We start from the raw sequence: 19,733 nt of genomic DNA, 5'->3' as shown, positions 1-19,733 counted from the left end.
CTAAGTAGGGGGCTTTGTAATTCTTCTAGTAGGAGGTGTATCATGTGAAGTACTTTGTGAATTGATAGGTGAGATTTGATTATGTGTGGTGTTTGATTGTGGTTGGCTGGAGTCAAGTGAATGAGAAGGTGGTGATGTATCATGTGGGTAGGCATGAGGACTAGTTTCATAAGCTACTGGAAAAGGATCCCTGAACTCATAAGACTTTTCAACAATGGACCCCATCTTATCTTTTTTCCAGTTCCAGTTTTCTTTTTCACAAAAAACAACATCTCTTTTTACACTGAATTTCTTTTTGTCAGGGTTATATAAGCGATAAACCCCATTGTTGCTTTCAGAATATCCAATGAAAATTGACTTTTCAGATTTGTAATCAAGTTTCCTTCTAAGTTCAGAAGGAACAACACCATATGCAACACACCCAAAAATACGCATGTGCTCTACACAAGGCTTTTCCCCAGTCCATGCATGAAGAGGGGTTTGATGAATTAAAGCCTTAGTAGGAGACCTGTTCATTGTATACACCGCAGTGGAGACAGCTTCTGCCCAAAAGTCATTTGGCGATTCTTTTTCTCTAAGCATACTCCGGGCAAGGTTCATGACCATGCGATTCTTTCTTTCCACCACTTCGTTGTGTTGAGGAGTGTATGGAACAGTTACTTCACGCTTGATTCCATTGATAGCACAGAAGCTGTTAAATTCATTTGAACAAAATTCTCCACCTCTGTTAGAACGAAGAACTTTAATAGAGCAGTTACATTCATTTTCTATCATTGCTTTAAAGTGCTTAAATTTCTCAAAGGCTTCATTTTTTTGAGTCAGGAAGTAAACCCAGGTCATACGAGTAAGATCATCAACAAAGAGAAGGTAATAAAAACTGTTACCCAGGCTAGGAATTTGCATGGGTCCACATAAGTCAGTGTGCACAAGGCCTAGCTTGGTCTTAGCACGCCGAGAACTTGAGCTAAAAGGTTTCCTAGCTTGTTTCCCAAAGATACAAGCCTCACAGTGAATGGAATGCTTGATTTTGGGAAGACCTTTAACCATTTCTTTGTTATGTAACATTTTAAGACTTTCAAATTTAAATGGCCATACCTGTTGTGCCATATTAGAGCTTCACTGTCATGAGAGTTGGAGCTTTCATTGATAGTGAGGAAATTGTTTGAGTTAGCCACAAACATATTGTTTGAGGCCACTGGAATCTCCACGATGGTCCATCCGGTTCTTTTGCTTTTTATCAAGCATTTGTTATCATCGAACAAGAGGGAGTAACCCTTTCTCATCAGTTGGCCAGCACTCAACAAGTTGTATTCCAACTTGGGTGCATAGTATACATCTTCAAGCATTTTGAAGTCTCCAGGACCCATAGAAATTTTCACAGTGCCCCTTCCTTCTACAGCCAAGCGTTTTTTATCTCCCAGATTGACTCCCATTTTGAAAGTTTCATCGAGGCTTGAGAAACTGGATTTTATTCCAGTCATATGGTTCGAGCATCCCGAGTCTATGAACCAAAGATGAGACTTTCTTTCTTGGCCATTTGTGAGTGTCATCAGTGACATGTGTTCTGTAAAACCTTCATGGAGCAACAAATGTTGACCATCTTCTTCTGGGACATCATTTTGCTCCTCATTTTCAGCAACATTAACTTGGGGATCTTCTGTGTTATACCAGCAGTCTTTTTTAAGATGACCAAACTTCTTGCATACATAACATTGTGGGACTTTGCTTCTATCCAACACCCAACGTCCGCGTCCTACCCCTCTACCACGTGGAGACCCACGACCACGACCTCGACCACGAACAGGCCTGAACTGCTCCTGGACGACTTGAAGAGCTTGCTCGTCTTGATGTTCGATTATCCTGGGGTTAACATGGGAAGAAGAAGAGGGTCGACTTTGAAGTCTCTCTTCTTGAGATTGTAGAATTCCCATAAGTTTCACAGGGGTTACTGCAGCAAGATCATACGCCACTTCGATGGAGGGTATAACATAGTCATATTTCATGGATAGGCTCCGAAGAACCTTCTCCACAACTTTCTGATCTGAAAGTTCTTCACCATAGGATCGTTGACGTGCTACGTTGTCCATAACACGAGCATAATAGTCCCCCACAGCCTCATCGTCTTTCATTGCCAGATTCTCAAAATCTCTCCTTAGCCCCTGAAGTTTCACGGCTTGAACTTGTGTGTCACCTTGAAATTCAACCTGTAACGTATCCCATGTTTCTTTTGCTGATTCTGCTGCAGCAATTCGTGAGAATAGATGGTCGTGTACTCCTTGCTGGATGATAGCCATGGCTAAAGCATCCTTTTTCTTGGACTCCCTACGGTTTGGAGATGGATCATCGATAGCGGTGATGCCAAGATGAACAACATCCCACAATTCACGGGACTTAAGGATAGTCTTCATTCTAATACTCCAATGATCGTATCCTTCCCCTTTGAATATAGGAATTGGAACAGCGGAGGAAGGGTTTGAGAGAGATGGGTTTTCAACCATGAAGAAAAGAAAATTGGTGCAGGGAAAGGCGTGACAGGAAGAAGGTTGAGTATGGCTCTGATACCACACTGTTGGATTTTTTAATAAAACACACACACAATTTGGAAACTCAAGTGATTTTTGATTGATGATAACTGATACGAATTACATAGAACAAGCACCCCAAATACTTAAATAGTAAAAAGACTCCTAAAAATACTGAAACTAACTGCTACAGATAAGGCCATGTGGGCATCCCCACTTGACCCATTATTTAGATAACTGAAATACATGGAAATAGATAGGCACGTGGGTGAACGTGTGAAGACTTATTCTTCTTGGTCACATGTAGCAAACTTGAGTACATAGTAGGTTGACTCACTTCTCATCATTCTATTATTTTACTTTTTAAGCACAGGCCATTTGACTCGAAGAACGAAAAGTTTGGCCTAAGTTTTATGTTAGTCTTTTGTTTTTTTCAAAAAATGAAAAAGGCAATAACATGGGTCAATAACAAGATTTCACTTACAAATTATACACATAAACTATCCAAACTAACAAAACATTACCATATAAATCATCAATAACAAGATTTCACTTACAAGTTATACAATAACAATAGATATATAATATTACACAAGCCTTTCGATCAGCCGGGACAGAGACAATGGTGGCGGAATGAAGTTGTTTCAAGTAGTGGTTGGATGCGGCGGTGAGGCTTTTTCCGGCTACTTTCAGGTGGTGTACGACTGCGGTTGTGGTGGCAGGATGGTGTTGTGGTGGAGTTGTTGGTGGGGGAAGTGGTGAATGAAAGGTATTTTCGACGGTGAGGCTTTTCCGGCGGTGGTTGGATCTTCAGGCGGCATGAAGGCAAAAGAAATAAAGAAAGAAGAAAAGAGAGAAAGAATTTGATTTTGTTGATCCTCTTCTTTTTTTTCTGTAAATGGGTTGGATCTTTAGGCAGCATGAATACTCATATTATGAAGGGAAGTGATTAATCTTCCTAACTAAATAGCCTAAAAATTCTCCTAACTATTGGATGATGCCATGTGGAAAAATCAGGGGGCAAAATTAGGAAAGAGAATTAATGGATACCACATGTCATCTTCTTAAGGTGTTAGGAGGATTTTTATGCTATTTAGTTAGCATGATTTATCATTTTCCTATTATGAAAGTGATATTGTGAAATGAAATGTATGTATGTTGTAAAGAAGTGAGATATTTAGGGGAGAGTATGGAAAGCTCATTCACATAGATCACTATGCTTAACCATTGATTTAAAATTTTCATTTTTTGGATGGCGGATATTGTGAGAGGGTGTGTTCTCCTATCATGGTTCACATGATATCTGACTTTTATTAGTGGTTCAAATACAAAACAATTTATTTGTTTTGTTCATTCCTCTCGTGACTATCCAAAAATCACAAACCAAGTGTTCTATTATTTTATTTTATATATTTTGTTTATTGAAATTAACCAAACAAGCCATATTATGGATATTAACCATAAATAAACGAATAAAAAGTAGTGAACAATGTTTACTTACATGTCAAAAATGGACTAATGGCAATTTTTATATGTTTAGCCTATTTCATTCTATGATAAATATATACTTCTAATATAGTTTAACAAATCGTTTTTAGCCTATTTGTTTAATGGTCATCTCATTTTATTTAATATATTTTTAATTAGTTAGCAACATGTAATATTTGATATGATATAGAAAATATGATAGAATTGACTAATTTTTTTAATATGCTAATCTTAAATGTTAATTCATGTAAACACACATATAATGTCTGCTAGCGTTCATGGAGGCGATGCTGGTGGTGATCCACCACCTTACAATTGGCAGCTACCTTCTGGATGTCAGGCCAGTGACAAGAAAGATTGAGTTTATAACATGTTTTCGTATGTTGACATGTGTTGTTTATTTATTTAAGTTTGTTTGGTAGGTTCAATGAAGAAGAGGGGACCAGCTACAAATTTAAAGTTGGAGAGAGAATTTAAAAAGAAGGGTTTGTTATCAATCGAGTTTGATACGAAGGACCAAAAAACGTGGCACGTAGTGGGGGATAATGCAAACATGTATAAAAGTCTGATGGGGACAGCAGTTGGGATAGTCCCGATGCACTATGACAGCTGGCACTATGTACTGGATGACCGGAAGAGCCATGTTATCCCTACTTTACGGGTTCAATTTATTTCACATATATGGATTTTTTTTGGTGTTTAAAAAACATGATAGATTACTAACACTGCCTATAAATTGCAGTCAAGGTTCAACTTGAGTCCGTTTCTGGATCTACCTCTATTTCATCCTCTTAGGGACGGAGTTGAAGCCGCGATCAGGAGGGATTGTGCTGACATGTACAGGAACAGAAAGAGTAAACTCAAATCCAAGCATTTCACAAAAAGATGAGGTCCAAAAGCTTATGGAAAACTTGAGTTCAACCCTCCATCCAAAGGGGATGGAGCTTGTGGACTGGACACCTTTGTTGGAAAGCTATATGAGGGAAGGTAATATAGCAAGGGCCGCTATAAATAAGGATAACCGGGATCTACAACTGTATGCGGGGACACATGGTCGTCGGTCTGTCACTCAAATTCGCCATAAAGCTGTTTTTTATTAGTAAGTGAATTAGTTGTTGTGTATATACACATTTATATATCTAAATATATATATATATATATATACATATATAATTATATAAATGAGCTAATTTGACATATATACAGTTTGACCCTGATAAAGGATTCCCAGACCTGGTCGACACTTTTGAAACAACCCATAAGCATAAAGATGGAACTTGGGAAAACAACAAAGCCCAAGCAAAACATGTAAGTCATATATATATATATATATATATATATATATATATATATATTAAGAACATTTGGTTCTCTTTTTTAATATTTCACATTTTTTAATTGTAGCATAATTATCAGGTGAAGTTGAAGGATGCAAAAAAAACACAGAGCATGGCCCCTAACCTAACCCCTCCAGAACAAGCATTTCAAGGTCTCATGGGAAGGCGACCAGTGTCCTGGACAAAGGAGGATTTTAGCAGGTTTGGGAACGCAAGGCTACCAATTCAACTACCCGGAACCTGAGGGAAGCCAAGTTGGCTCGTCTGCCACCCAAGGAAGCCAAGTTGACCCAAATCTTTCTTTATACGGGGACAACCACTCCTTCTGTATATACTTATAAACATCTGCCAAATTAACACGTATTAATAAATCTTTTTCAATAAAATACGAGCATTTATGTAACTTTTAAATAATCTTTTTCAATAAAATACAAACATTAATGTGACTTTTAAATAATCTTTTCAATATAAACATCTGCCAAATTAAAACGTATTAATAAATCCTTTTCAATATAAACATCTGCTAAATTAAAACGTATTAATAAATCTTTTTCAATAAAATGCAAGTAAACTCAAAACTTACTTTGGCAATCTTCCAACTTCGATTTAAACACAACCTCATTATTAACATATTCAGCATATGTAAGAGATTGAATGAGCACGTCCCACCAATGATGAAAAGGTCCCCAAACTCTTTTTGACGAAAGCATTGGCTAACTATGTTTTTTTATATTTCGCCATATGTGGAATCTACATAGCAAGTGCTTTACTTCTGGCCAAACATCGTGACATGCATTCATTAAGGCTTGCTCCCTATCAGTGAGTACATCTCGTACAACAAAGCCTTCACCAAGTGTTGATTTTAAACACTGTAAGACCCATTTGTAGCCAGCCTCCCGTTCGCTTCTAGTAATGGCATAAGCTATGCTGAAGGTCTTGCCTGTCGAAGTTACACCGACAATCTCAACAAGTGGCATGTTGTAGATATTAGTCTTGTACGTGGCATCTATTTCCACAATCCAAGGGAATGCACGTCATATCTCAAATGATAAAGGATGAACAAAGAACAAATTCTCCAATCGTTCTGATACACCATCTGTGGTGTAATGATACATGTATTTACCATCCTGTAGCATTTGGAACATAACCTGCATTGCATTAATACAAAATGAGATTTCTATATAACTTCAGATACCTTAATTTAATGTAGAAATGACAACTTAACCTGCATTGAAGTTTCTCTTTCTTGCCCGACCACTTTTTTGCATCTTTTTCTTATATTGTATATATCTTTGATGGTGGATCTGTTTTCTGGGAATTCCTCTTTTAAGTTAACTAAAATTCGGCTCGGTTTACAATCTAGTCTCACTGCCCTTTCCACAAACTCTTTTTCAGCTTCAAACAAACGCCTTAAATAGGCATGACCCTGATCATAACCTAATGGATGGTGATTATGTCTATGGTCTATCACCTTTAACCTCTAACAATTATCATCATTCAAATGACCTTCCAACATAAACGGACAATTAGTTTTTCTGGTCCCTATATCTTTGTTTTTGCTTCCCCGCTTATCAAGTGTTCCCCCACGATGACAAGCAATCGAGACTTCCCAAACTACACCATTACTTTTCTTTTGATTAGATCTTCTCTTGATTATCACAAAACCGAGCTCGCGTCCTGTTCGTTGAGCCCAAATCGTAAGTGCTTCACGTGAGTCGAACGTCTAAAATAGTAAAAACAAATAAAATATCAAATTATTCACAAAAGTTATCTATGGAACAACAGTATCAACAAAATCATATAAATTATACCTCGTTTGTATAGAATGCTTCGGGGTTGTAGTCTAGCTCAAAATCTGAATCGTCAGATTCATCACTTGGATCTGAGTCATTTTCATCATATTGATTCGGGTTTTTTTCATCAAAGAACTCCATATCTCAAAGAAGAATTTTGAACACCAAAGAAGAGGATGTTGATTATGTATTGTAAAAGAAGATAAAATTTTTTTTTTCTCGCATTAATATTTCATACTTACCACATCTACTTCACTTTATACTTACCACATCTAATTTACATAGCTTAAATGTTTTACATCTATTTTACCCAACTTAAATGTTTTACTTCTACCCAACTACAAAATTTAATGTTTCTGTACGTTACATAGCTTTTAGCAGCGATATCGCTGCTAATGGGGTCGCTGCTAAAAGGGTCGCTGCTAAAGGGGTCGCTGCTAAAAGGGTCGCTGCTAAAGGGGTGGTCGGGGTTAGAAAAAAGGTGGTTGGAATAGCAGCCCCCATTTTTTTAAGGTAATGATCAATCCTTCTAAATTATTAGACTAAAAATTCTCCTAATTAATAGGATTGTGACATGTGAAAAATCAGGGGGTGAGATTAGGAAAGAGAATTAGTGGATTCCATGTGTTAACAAGTGGATATATTAAGAGGATTTTAGGAGGATTGGTTAGGATGATTTATCATTTTCCTTTTTTTTAAGGTGAATTTCTCTTAAGCTTCGTGTCACGATTTGGCAGCGAGAGATCTAGTATACGTTATTTTAATCTGATATGCGGTAGAAAGCTTTCTCGAAACAGTCTATTTCAAATACCCAACTGGGAAGACAATTAATAGGAGTAAATCATCCCCTCAGACCTAAACCTAAAACGACCCATGTCAAACCTTCATAGAAGGATATATATATATATATATATATATATATGTGAGATATTTTGAGACCACTTCTTATTTTAGGACCAACTAGGACCATTGATTTTTGTACACCATCATCATCTACTACTATATACAAGACTTTTTTGTAAAACACTAAAACTTTCCAGTGACGGGCCCACAGAAAAATCATGTGTACACATGATTTTTCTGTGGGCCCGTCGCTGGAAAGTCTTAGTGTTTTTACAAAAAAGTCTTGTATATCGTAGTAGATGATGATGGTGGTGTGTAAGTTATGAAAATCAATGGTACTTTTTTGGACTTTTTTTAGTTGGTCTCAAATTATCTTTCTCCTATATATATATATATATATATATATATAGGTTGGCAATATAATGCGAATGACTTGAAAATGCGAACTGGTAAGAACAAGTTTTTGACGTTAGATGACAGTGATCTATGGTTGAGATTTTTTAGGGATTTGTAGTTTTAATTTATAATAGAAAAGGGTAGAAGAGGAATCAAATGCTTTACTTTTTTTTTCCTCTCACATATAAAAATAAAAAAAAGTCAAACAAAATAACAAAACACCCTCTCTCTTTCCGGTTTCAATCAATCTAGTAGATTCATATACACAACAATATTTATCTCCTCAAATAATTTTCAAAATGTAATTTTCCTCTTTAAATAACAACTACAGTTTGTAAAATTGTACCGCAAATTTGTTGCTATATATTCCCAAATCTCGTCTGTTCTATATATATTCCAATGGGTTACGGCTACTCAATCCAAGATACTCTTTTTTTCTTCACCAAATAAACACCAGATTTTTTCCTGATGGTGGTTATGGTCGGAAACGACGGTTGTGGATGGTTATGGTTGGCGGCGATGATGGTGGATTAATAGTATTTTTGAAATAATCCTTTCAATTAATGGCATATTAGTCAATTTAAATAGATATTAAAGGACAAAGAGGTATTTTAATAAATCAATGGAAAAAGAAAAATACATCAAAATTGTCACACGTTTTTTTGCAGTTAACGAAAGACTTAATAAGGTGGTTACTAATTAGTTTTTTCTTAATTTAACAATTGGATAATCATGTTTCTTAAAATTAATAAACTTTCCATATGTTCAAGTACGCACGTTATAATAAACATTTTTTTTATTTTTGAAGCATGCTTGATAAAACAATGAAAAAAGTTGAGAACATGCATCCATGTAAAAAAAAAATGCATCCATCTTAGTTTCGAGTTTTTTAATCTAAGATGTTAAATAATCTCATATATATTTTATTAATGTATATTATTATAAACATTATATGTTTTTGATTTAAGCATTTTTGACAACAAAACAATACTCAGTAAAAATAAAAAGATAATAATATGCATTCATCTATTAAAAAGTGCATCCACCTTAGTTTCGGAGTTTCCTAATATAATGTAATTGTTAAATAATCTCATATTTTATTAATTAATGTATATTAATATAATAATATATTGTTATAAATATCATAGGTTTTTTATTTAAGCATTCTTGACAACAAAAAAACAATTTAAAAAAACTAGCACGATGCCCGCGCGATGCGGCGGCGGCCGTTACAGCGACGGTGTGATGGTTGGGTGACTTTTGGTGGTGGAGCGGCATTGAGTTGTGTATATAATTGATGTAAAAGGTTAATGGACATATTTTAAGTGATAAAATGATTGATAGTGTAATTTAATCATTAATGTTAGGGGATTGTGTATGTGAAAGCATTTTAAGGGGTGCTAAGTGAAAATATTACATATTTTCAACATTACAAAAAATAAAAAAGGCTATTTTTTTTATAATATAGTATAGATGAGAACATGCATCCATCTATAAAAAAGTGCATCCACCTTAGTTTCCATGCAAGGTTCGAACAGATGGTTTTTTTCAAGTCACATTATGTAGAGCAATGAACGCCAACATCGCCCCTTTATGAGTTGTTCATAAAGTATATAACTATGTCAAAAGCTTTGCATCCACTCTATAATTTTTTGTTTAATATTATATGTATGTCGCATGTGTTTACTGTTAAAACAACGTAACTAGATACGTCCCGTCCTATATATCTAATGTAAGAACGTAACTCGACTATGGATGCATAAGCTGTCGTCGGTATGTTGTATGCGGTATATGGTCTAATGTTAACTAGATACGCTATGTCATGTGCGCCTAGTATATAATCAAAACCCACTATGGATGCAATAAAACCCAAACCTAGTAAAAAAATAATCACATAGCTATTCATCCAATATGAAGTATGCTGAAAAAATAAACACACTATGTCCAAAAAATAACTGAAAAATAAACAAGCAAATGTTGATGGATAATCAATGTCAAAAATTTTGGAATCGGTTTGTAAAGTACTACATGGAACGAATTGAATTTAATAAAAGTCGGTCAAATGAAAAAGTTGGTTTTGAAAAGGAATAACGGAATCAAGAAACTTCATAGAAAAAAAAATAATTAAATGTGTTTTTGAATTGTCTAAATTATTCTTTTTAATGGTTGGTGATGGGAAGTTTGCTATTGGTTCTTACATGTTCTTATTTTGATCTTGTTCTTATTGGATATATATATATATATATACTACGTCTTTTACCTGCTCGTTGCACGAGTTGTTATAAATTAGTGTTTCGACATGATCTTAATAAATAGTTGAGTTGTTGATGTCATTTTAAAAAACAAAAAGTTTAGTTCTTGACATAGCAATATCTTTATGAGTATTTTTTTTCCAGCAAAGCATTCGATTCAAACATTGGATGATGTGTGTTTACGTCTCTAATAAGTATACCAAGATTAAAAAAAAAAAAAAAAATCTAACTCGTAATTATTTTTTAGTATAAACATGTTTCAAATGTAAAGATAAATGTTTGACTAAAAGATTGTAGGTAATATATAACTGCACACATGCCAACAATGAAAATAATTGAACAATTACTGATCATTGTCATTTTACGATTTGCAATTGTTCGAATTAATCTTTCATGATTCATGATACCTTTTAATGTTTTCTTAAACTCATAACTTCTTAATTTTTTCTTGCTGTAAATCTGGATTAGAAATACAATGAACAAAATATATTAAAAAGATATAATATATCAAATATGTTTCACAATTAGTCACCAAACATATATTCAAGACTCAAACCCTTACACTTCAATTGCGTAACTTATGTGACATCTTCAAGCGTATGTATGGATCTGTCTATATTCTTGAAAAATGAAATGAACCAAATGCCTAGTAGACGTTAAATGGGCATTATAATATATTTCATTAATCAATCAATAATCTAAAGTAAAACAATAATACATGATAGAAAATACAGGGCAACAATTGATAGGAAAAAAAGTGAAAACATATATTTCAATACCTTTGTAAATTTATTAACAGCAAAAAAATCATATGCATAAGTAAATAAAAAAACTTAAAGAAAAAAAATCATATAAACCGTTAGCAAAGTGGAGCCAATGATCAATCTCTAGGATATAAACCATAGGTATTGAACTGTTGGGAGGTTGTCATGTTGAATGACACTATTCACCTAATTGATAAATTCAAGTCCGCAAATAGACGATCGTCCTGCCGGTTATCTAACGGTTTTTTTACCATTAAAGTCAAAACATATTTAAAATACGTCACACGAACATCCATCTGGTTGAGATAACTGCTGATGGCCACCACATCTTTTGTAGGCATATGATGTAGTATCATAAGAAGCAATTCATCCGACATCTAACTTATAAAATCGTTCCGCCGTATGATCTTCCACTGACGCCCTTCAAAAATAAATGCAAATTTTAAATTTACAATTTAGGGATTCAAAACAAATATACATACACAATCGAATTGCTAGTAATATGAATTGGATACATATATAAAAGCTCATATAAGACACAATTATAATCTCATTGACTTTTTTCGAGAAAATCGTAGCCTTATGCTTTTTATTGTGAACAACTACTTCAAAGATTAACTACATAGAGTTTATCATATGTGTATATATTTTTATAATTCATACATATATTTAGTAACAAAAAAAAAGTCATAAACATGAGTAAATAAAAAACAATAAATGAATTAATCTTATAATGATTATGCATGTCATAGTTATTCGGCTAAATCAATATGTCTAATATATAGAGGCAATCTCGAGTAGTCGTACGTCCCATTTGAGATGTTAACATATTTACTTAAAATGCAAAGATTTTTTCTTATAACTATACCAATATTAAAGATAGAAAAATATGTAGATCTTTGTGTTATACATCATAAAGATTCTTTGATGTATATATATAAGTAAAATTAATATTGTCAAAAAAATTTAGAGATGACACGTAAGATTAAATTTTATGTGACACTTTTATAAGTTAGTTATTGAGTTGAAAATATTGTAGAATCGTCCGGTTAATTATTGTTTTAATAAATATATAGATATAGATATTTTAAAGTTGGTTGAAATGGGAATTCGAAAGGGATTAATAATGAGTTTCCTGTGAAGAGCAATTAAAAGATTTTCATATATCTGGTCCCAAAAAAACGAAAAGCAATAAGGTATCGTCAAAACAACCGCTTTCTATCATCAAAATAAAGAGACGTACAAATTTTAGATGTATTTTTATCTTTTATATTTTGTGATTAAGATCCATCCAGTAACTTTAGAATCATGGCATAAAATTTCTTCGTTGTTAGCATCATCAGGAAGAATACTAATTTATTTAATTTTTAGGCATGTTGTTCTTGCTCTCCAAGCTGATGCATGTTGTTCTATGAGATCTACATCAGCTTAGCAGAGGAATCACCAATGATTTGATTTGTTGGATAACTCCTTTGTACATTTGGTAATTTTACTTTTGTATACCAACGAGGACATGATTGATTAAGGAAAAATCTAGATCGATCGTTTATAAATTATTAATTATTAAATTAATTAAGGATTAACTTATGCATTGAAAAATTAGAAAAACTAATTTATAAGATTTTAAAAGTACATGTGTCTTTCAAATATTATGCCATGTGTCACGCAATAAATACTTCAATCTTGTTTTAGTATATTGGTAGATGTAAAGATCAATAAAAAAGTGATACTTTGTTTTTAATTTATTTTAATTTCATAACTTAGACAAAAATAGTAACCAATCATGATATGCATACATAGTCCGTATATCGTAAGTGCATTGTAACCGGTAATAAATATAAGTGTGGATCTATAGAAAAGAAAATGTTGGATAAAGGGAAAAAAGTTAAAAATTAAAAGAGATAAGCGGAATGACGGTGATGTGTGGATAGTGTAACGACTCTATATTATTTTATCGATATGTGTTTTATTTCATTTTATTATCAATTATTGGTAAAGATTTTGTGGCCGTTGGAGGAGGAGGGAGGCTTTTGTAGTTTTGTGTCAAAAAAAGTCCAATGAAGTGAAGTAGTAGTAGTACGTTGTACTTGTAAATTCCTATTATTATTTAGTGCGAGGTGGGCCACCAAATGTGTAACCGCAAATGGTGGCACTGTCCAAGGCGTGATTATACCCACCAGCGTTAGGGATAGCAAACATGTATAAGCCTTTTTCCTCATATTACTTTCATCGGCCACTCGTCTCCTATATCGATCATCATCTGTTTGTCCATCAACAACACAACTAATGTCTAAAAATATCTCTAAGATCTGTCTTCAATGATAAAAAGTTTTAGTAAACTTTTCTAGTTAGCATATCATTTTATTATTAATTATTTTCTTAAAAAAAAAGTGTATAGAAGGGCACCCTTCCTCGGAATCACATTGGATACCTATCATTCTACCCGTAAGAGTTATGATGCTGGTAAAATATCTTCACTTAATATCTACATGATTTGGGTATCCTTAAGATTTGAACTCGCGTCTCTCAACTTTACATGTGAACCCAACCTACATTGATAACGGCCCAAGTTTTTTCCAGTATACTTACATTTACATTTATAATTTTCAAATAATACATAAAAGATAATCCATTCATGAAATAAGAATTATTTAAGCATGAGATTAAATGTCAGCTATCTAAGAAAAATTTTCAGGTTATTTTTAGTTGGATTAAATGAAATAACAAAGGAATTTAATGGAAGAGATAATAAAAAAACGTTGTATATAATTGGAGTATATTTATCTAAACAAGCCGTTAAGTGAAGTGTTTTTTAGAAAGGTATAAATCATCCTCGCTTCATATGATGGGGTAGGCTAAAATGAGCAAGATTATTAGATGTTGTTTGTCTGTAACTACATTCTGTGAAGATATAATGCTAGTAAATTTTTATACATGTTATTTTTCAAATGAAAACAAGGATACATAAACTGTTGGGATAAGTAAATGTCACTTTAATTGCATTAATTCCTAAAGTGAGCATTCCTAATAAGGTGTAAGAGTTCAGACCCATTGGTTGCTGCAATGTATTATACAAGGGATTTGCTAACTAGTGCCCCTATTGCACCAGTTAAGTAGCATTTAATGAAGTCCAACCTTCTAAAATATGAAAATATGGACTGATATTTGCAGACCAAAAGAATAGGGTGGCTTGGGAATCAAAGACATTTGAAGACGGAATGAAGTCTTATTGATAAGACAATTCTGAAAAATTATTAAAAATAAAGAATCTTTATGGGCAAACTGGGTTAATATAGTAAAACTTAAAGGTAAGAGTATTTGGTGCTATCAAGTGGAAAAGACTGATAGTTGGGGTTGAAAAGCTATGATGGAAGTAAGAAAACTGATTAAAAATCATGTTTTTGTTGAGCTTGGAGATGGTAAAAGTACATCAATATGGCATGATAAGTGGTGTGTGGATGGTCCATTACATGAATTTATCAACAGAAGAGCCATCTATGATGCTAGAATGGAGAATGATATAACTGTTGATCAAATGATTAACAATGGGGAATGGAAGTGGCCTGATGGATGGTTAGAAATATTTCCTATTATTAGGAATATTGTTGTTCCTATGCTTAAAAATGGGAAAGAAGACAAAATTTTGTAGCAGACCAGGGGCAACTAGAAAGTGGAATTTTCTGCAAGGCAAGCTTGGTATGATTTAAGAGTAGTGTGGCCAGAGGTGGATGGAGGAAGGTTATATGGTTTAAGCAGTTTAATCCTAGGCATGCATTTATTTTATGGTTGGCTGTGTAAGAGAAGTTGTTAACTCAAGATAAAATGATTGTTTGTAATCATAAAGCTGAGTTGAAATGTGCCTTTTGCAACAATATAATAGATAGCCATGATCACCTTTTCTTCAAGTGTGAATTTGTTAGATAAATCTGGAGGGGATTGAGTCAGTATATGGTTAAAATACAAGAGATGGGAAGGCTACAGGATGTGATTAGAAGCATTGCCAATAGAAATGAATATAACAATCTTGGTATGTTTTTGAATAAAATTCTAGTGGCTACTGCAGTATATCACATTTGGTAGGAAAGGAATGCTAGAGATTTTAATAAGCAGTAAAGAAATAAGGAAATTACGTGTCAGTTGATTAGAGAGAGTGTTAGGCTCAAATTGATGACTATTAAAATCAGGAAAACATAGAATGTAAAAAAATTTGCATATATGTGGGAATTTAGCTCGGTTGGCAATACTCCTAAAGCTAGATAAGGATGCAGATTGAGGTTGGATGGCTGCACATACGTATGAGAATAGTGAGTCATACAAGATGGGACTACTTGGTCTCATACTGGTGCAGTCATGTTTTCTTTTTGCTACAAGTCTGCTGGTATGGTTAGATCTTTGTTTGGTATATGGCAGTGGTTGTAACTAGTTGTTAATGGTACTTTGGTATTTTGTGTGATATATATAAAGATAGAGATTGATTTTTAGATGATAGAATAGCGCTATGAATGTGGTACATGGGCATGTCCATGATACTTATTCTTGTAAATTTGTACATTTGGATAATGTGTATTGTATTTTAAAAAGCAAACAAACATCTTGTGACTTTCTTCGACTTCTTACCTCAACTAATTGGTAACACCTCATTCCATTATTATCATTATAATATACAAATTACAACTTATATAGTTAACCTATGTAACACTTTTATCGAATATTGAAGAATCAATAAGATGAGATAATGATTTTATTAAGAAATGAATATTGTGTGTATTAATGTTACAATTTGTATTTACAGTTGTATATACTAACAAATTTGTTAACCGCTACTAACAACCTATCTAACAATATTAACTTATAACTCCTTATTCTTTTCCTTATTTACATTATTAATCCCTACACTATATTATACTCTTCAAGTATCCATAGCAATACAAAACAAGTATGAACGGGTCCGAGATGCTTTGTTTGGATATTTGTGTATTTTAATTAGTTCCAACGTTGGACTAGATAATCTATACGTGACTAGACTCATACTCGCGTGATTCGATGGTGATGATAATAGCAACGACATTGTTGGTGACGGCAGGGAGTTGTATAAGTTATTTTGATGTAAAAATAATTAATTAAAAAATGATAGTTTAGTTATTTTACAAGTTGAAGGATAAATGTTATAAATTATTTTATTATAGGTATTTTTGATAATCAAAGTCAGGTGTGTTTGTGTTATTAGTTAAAAAGGGTAAAGTTGCAATGTAAAATAAAAATATAAATTAAAGTCAAAATTAGAAGAAAAAAAAATCAGATTAAGAATTCATTAACTTACACTCATTAATAATCAATATATTTAGTTTATAAATTATGAGTTTGAGAATTAATTTTTTTCTCAACAAATTAACACATTATTTTTAATGATAAATATAGGGTACAACGATTATATAAATCGTTATTATTTCGTTGCAATATCTCGAGCTGAATCAAAAATATGTTAAAGTGTTGATAAGCAAAAAAATGTCAGATCAAGAAATATAAAAAAAATATTGTCTACGAAAAGATATATAAAAGTTGAAAAACGATATATGCGTTCAATGTTTTAAAAATAATTTTAATTTGATTATACTTTAGTAGGTTTTTTACCCGCACGATGTGCGGATTGTTATAGTCATTGTTAAAAGGTTGAAAATTAAAGCTTAGATAATGTTTTGTTGTAATGATTTTCATGTCACCATTTTATACATAACCATTTGGAAAGATTTGAAAGAAAATTTTATCACGGAAGACAATCACAAAAGTGACAAAAAATAGTTTTAAAGGTGTTATGCAAGTATGAAACTTACCTTCTTTGTTCGCTTTTTGTCCGGATTGATTCTAATCACCAGATGGTATAACCTCTACAAATTAAAAAGAAATAACATGAAAATTAATTGATCAGTAAATAAAAATTTTGGCCGGTGTCAACTTGATTGAAGTTGAAGTATACAGAAAATATTCTTCGACATGGATATGTTATTTTGTGGTCAATTAGCAATTTAAATATTGTTAAAAAAAATATGGAGATGTCACGTTGGATGAATCTTATGTGACAACTTATTAACATAGATTTGAATTTGAAGAATGCTTAAAAGGACTCACACATTTTAATCTTTATATATAGTAAAGAAGAATTGTCTTCTTAAACTATTTTTAAAAAATTGTATGATGTGACAAGTCTACATATTTTAAAAAAAATCTTCTATTTTTACTTATGATGTCATAATTAATTAATAATACTTTTTAACAATAAGTGTTTATTTTTAATTTCTAATTTTTGTTGGAAACATAAATATATATACTTTATATAATTTAAAGAAATGTCTTTTTATGTTTAATTTGGTAATGCAAGTCACTTTAATATCTCTAAACCGAGTTACAATATATCAATAATAAAAATTACATATAATTTTTTATTTTTTTATTACTTTTAAAATTTTAATTAAATTGTTCGGGTTGAACCCGAGTTGATTAACTAGTAAATATATATATATATATAGATATTTTACATTTAAACTTTTATATTCAACAATGCACTTTATTTTAACAGAGTTTTTTACAATAGTATTATATTAGATTTATGTCCATATACACAGACGAGATAGGTCCCCGCGCAATGTGGTGGCGACAACGAGTGGTGCTTGTGGCGTGGTGATAACGATGTGATTATTAATCTAAAAGTAATTGACGTAAATGGTAGTGTAATTATTTTATGGTTAAAAAATGTATTTTTGTAAATAAGTTTATTAAGAGTATGATAGAGATATTATGTGGAAATATTTAAATTATTTTATAAAGAAGATAAATAGTTTGGATAAATGTGAGTGTAAAATATTATAGGAATATATTGGATAGATTTAGTGTGGGAGTTAGAAGTTAAAAATTAAGGGTGTTTTGGGTATTTTAAAGGTAGCGATTTAAAAAAGAAGGGTAGTTTATTTATTAAGACGAGGGAAAGTATCACGCGTTGCGGCCGTGAGATGGTGGGGTAATAAGTCATATAAGGTGATAAGTCATAGAGTGTGATACCCAAATGGTTTAGCCGTACGGGTTCCGTCCTCGGATTTAAAAATTCGTCGAAGGTATATTAAATGACATCTCTAATGAAAAAACATGAAATTTTAAGAACACACATACAATTTTTATAATTTATTAATAAACGATTTTTGAGATAAACGATTTTGAATGAATTAGAGAAATAAAATGATTTATGGAGAAGAGAGAAAAAATGAGTGGTTGATATCTAACGGTATTATAGGTATATTGAGTGGTTGATATTTAACGGTATTATAGGCATAGTAGGTATAGATGTTTAAATTAGTAAAAAAAAGAAGAGAGGTAATTTAAGTAGTTGAAATAATCTTTTGAGATTTTAAAAAAGGGTAAAATGTTTTATAAGATAATACAAATAATATAGATTTTACATTTAAACTTTTATATTCAACAATGATTTTACATTTAAACTTGGGATAACTACAGAAAATAGAAAGCACTTTTCGGCCGATTCACGAAAATAGCAGTGACCTTTAAAAGTTTTACTTTTTAGAAATGAACTTTCATTTATTCACGAAAATAGTAACATTTGACACGTGTACATGATGACGTGGACTTTGTTTTAATTACGTGGTATTTTTTAATGATATTACATTATTTTTTTATTATATAAATTTTTATCAGCCGTGTCATTTTCCCCCAAAAAAATGACATGACTCCGTTTCAGTTTCGGTTCTAATAAGGTATTTCTTGTCGTCATTTTCTTCTGAAGCTAATTTCAACTTAATTTTATTAATTTTTGTTGAGTTTCTTCCTATTTCAAGAATTGAAAATATGAAAAATTATGTATGAAGATCTTAAAGAACATAGTTCTAGCTCTTCTTCGTCTACCTCGAGATTAAAAAATCTAAAAGTAGTTGTCAAAACGTCGCCGTTTTAGTCGGAGGGGGATTCTAAGGATGTTCAAGGAGAGATGAGTGTTTCCTAGGTCGGATCTGGATCGTTTAAGAATAGTTCGTCGACAGATGACATAGATCCAGATAGTGGAGGTCCAGAGGTTAGCTCGAACTCGAACAGACCGCCGACGATTTCTAAATAGTTGAAGAAATCGAGAAAAAACCACCTCCACCCCCAACACCGCTGCCGTCGGTGTTGGAGTAATCTGACAATAAATGAGAGTTTATTACTAGAAAGTGAAAATTTTAAAGGTAATTGTTATTTTCGTAAATTGGTCGAAAGATTTTTTCTATAGTCTGTAGTTATAAAGTATGTCACGTCATTAAAAAATGACACATAATCAGAAAGGTAATTGCTATTTTTA

General features: G+C 32.4%; 1 long non-coding RNA gene across 2 annotated transcripts; it reads left to right on the top strand.

Annotated features, from left to right (window-relative positions):
* Positions 1-4,289: 4,289 nt before the first annotated feature.
* LOC122598643 lies at positions 4,290-5,745 on the top strand. 2 transcript variants are annotated; one of them, XR_006323677.1, is made up of 4 exons: positions 4,290-4,671; positions 4,753-5,109; positions 5,217-5,318; positions 5,427-5,745. It is a non-coding gene; the product is annotated as an uncharacterized LOC122598643 (long non-coding RNA). The 2 variants fall into 2 exon arrangements; XR_006323676.1 differs by having other exon boundaries at positions 5,415-5,745.
* Positions 5,746-19,733: the final 13,988 nt, after the last annotated feature.

Source organism: Erigeron canadensis, chromosome 4 (genome assembly GCF_010389155.1).
Source record: "Erigeron canadensis isolate Cc75 chromosome 4, C_canadensis_v1, whole genome shotgun sequence".
Classification (NCBI taxonomy): domain Eukaryota; kingdom Viridiplantae; phylum Streptophyta; class Magnoliopsida; order Asterales; family Asteraceae; genus Erigeron; species Erigeron canadensis.
The sequence above is the reverse complement of the archived record's forward strand: the minus strand, read 5'-3'. Positions and strand labels throughout refer to the sequence as shown.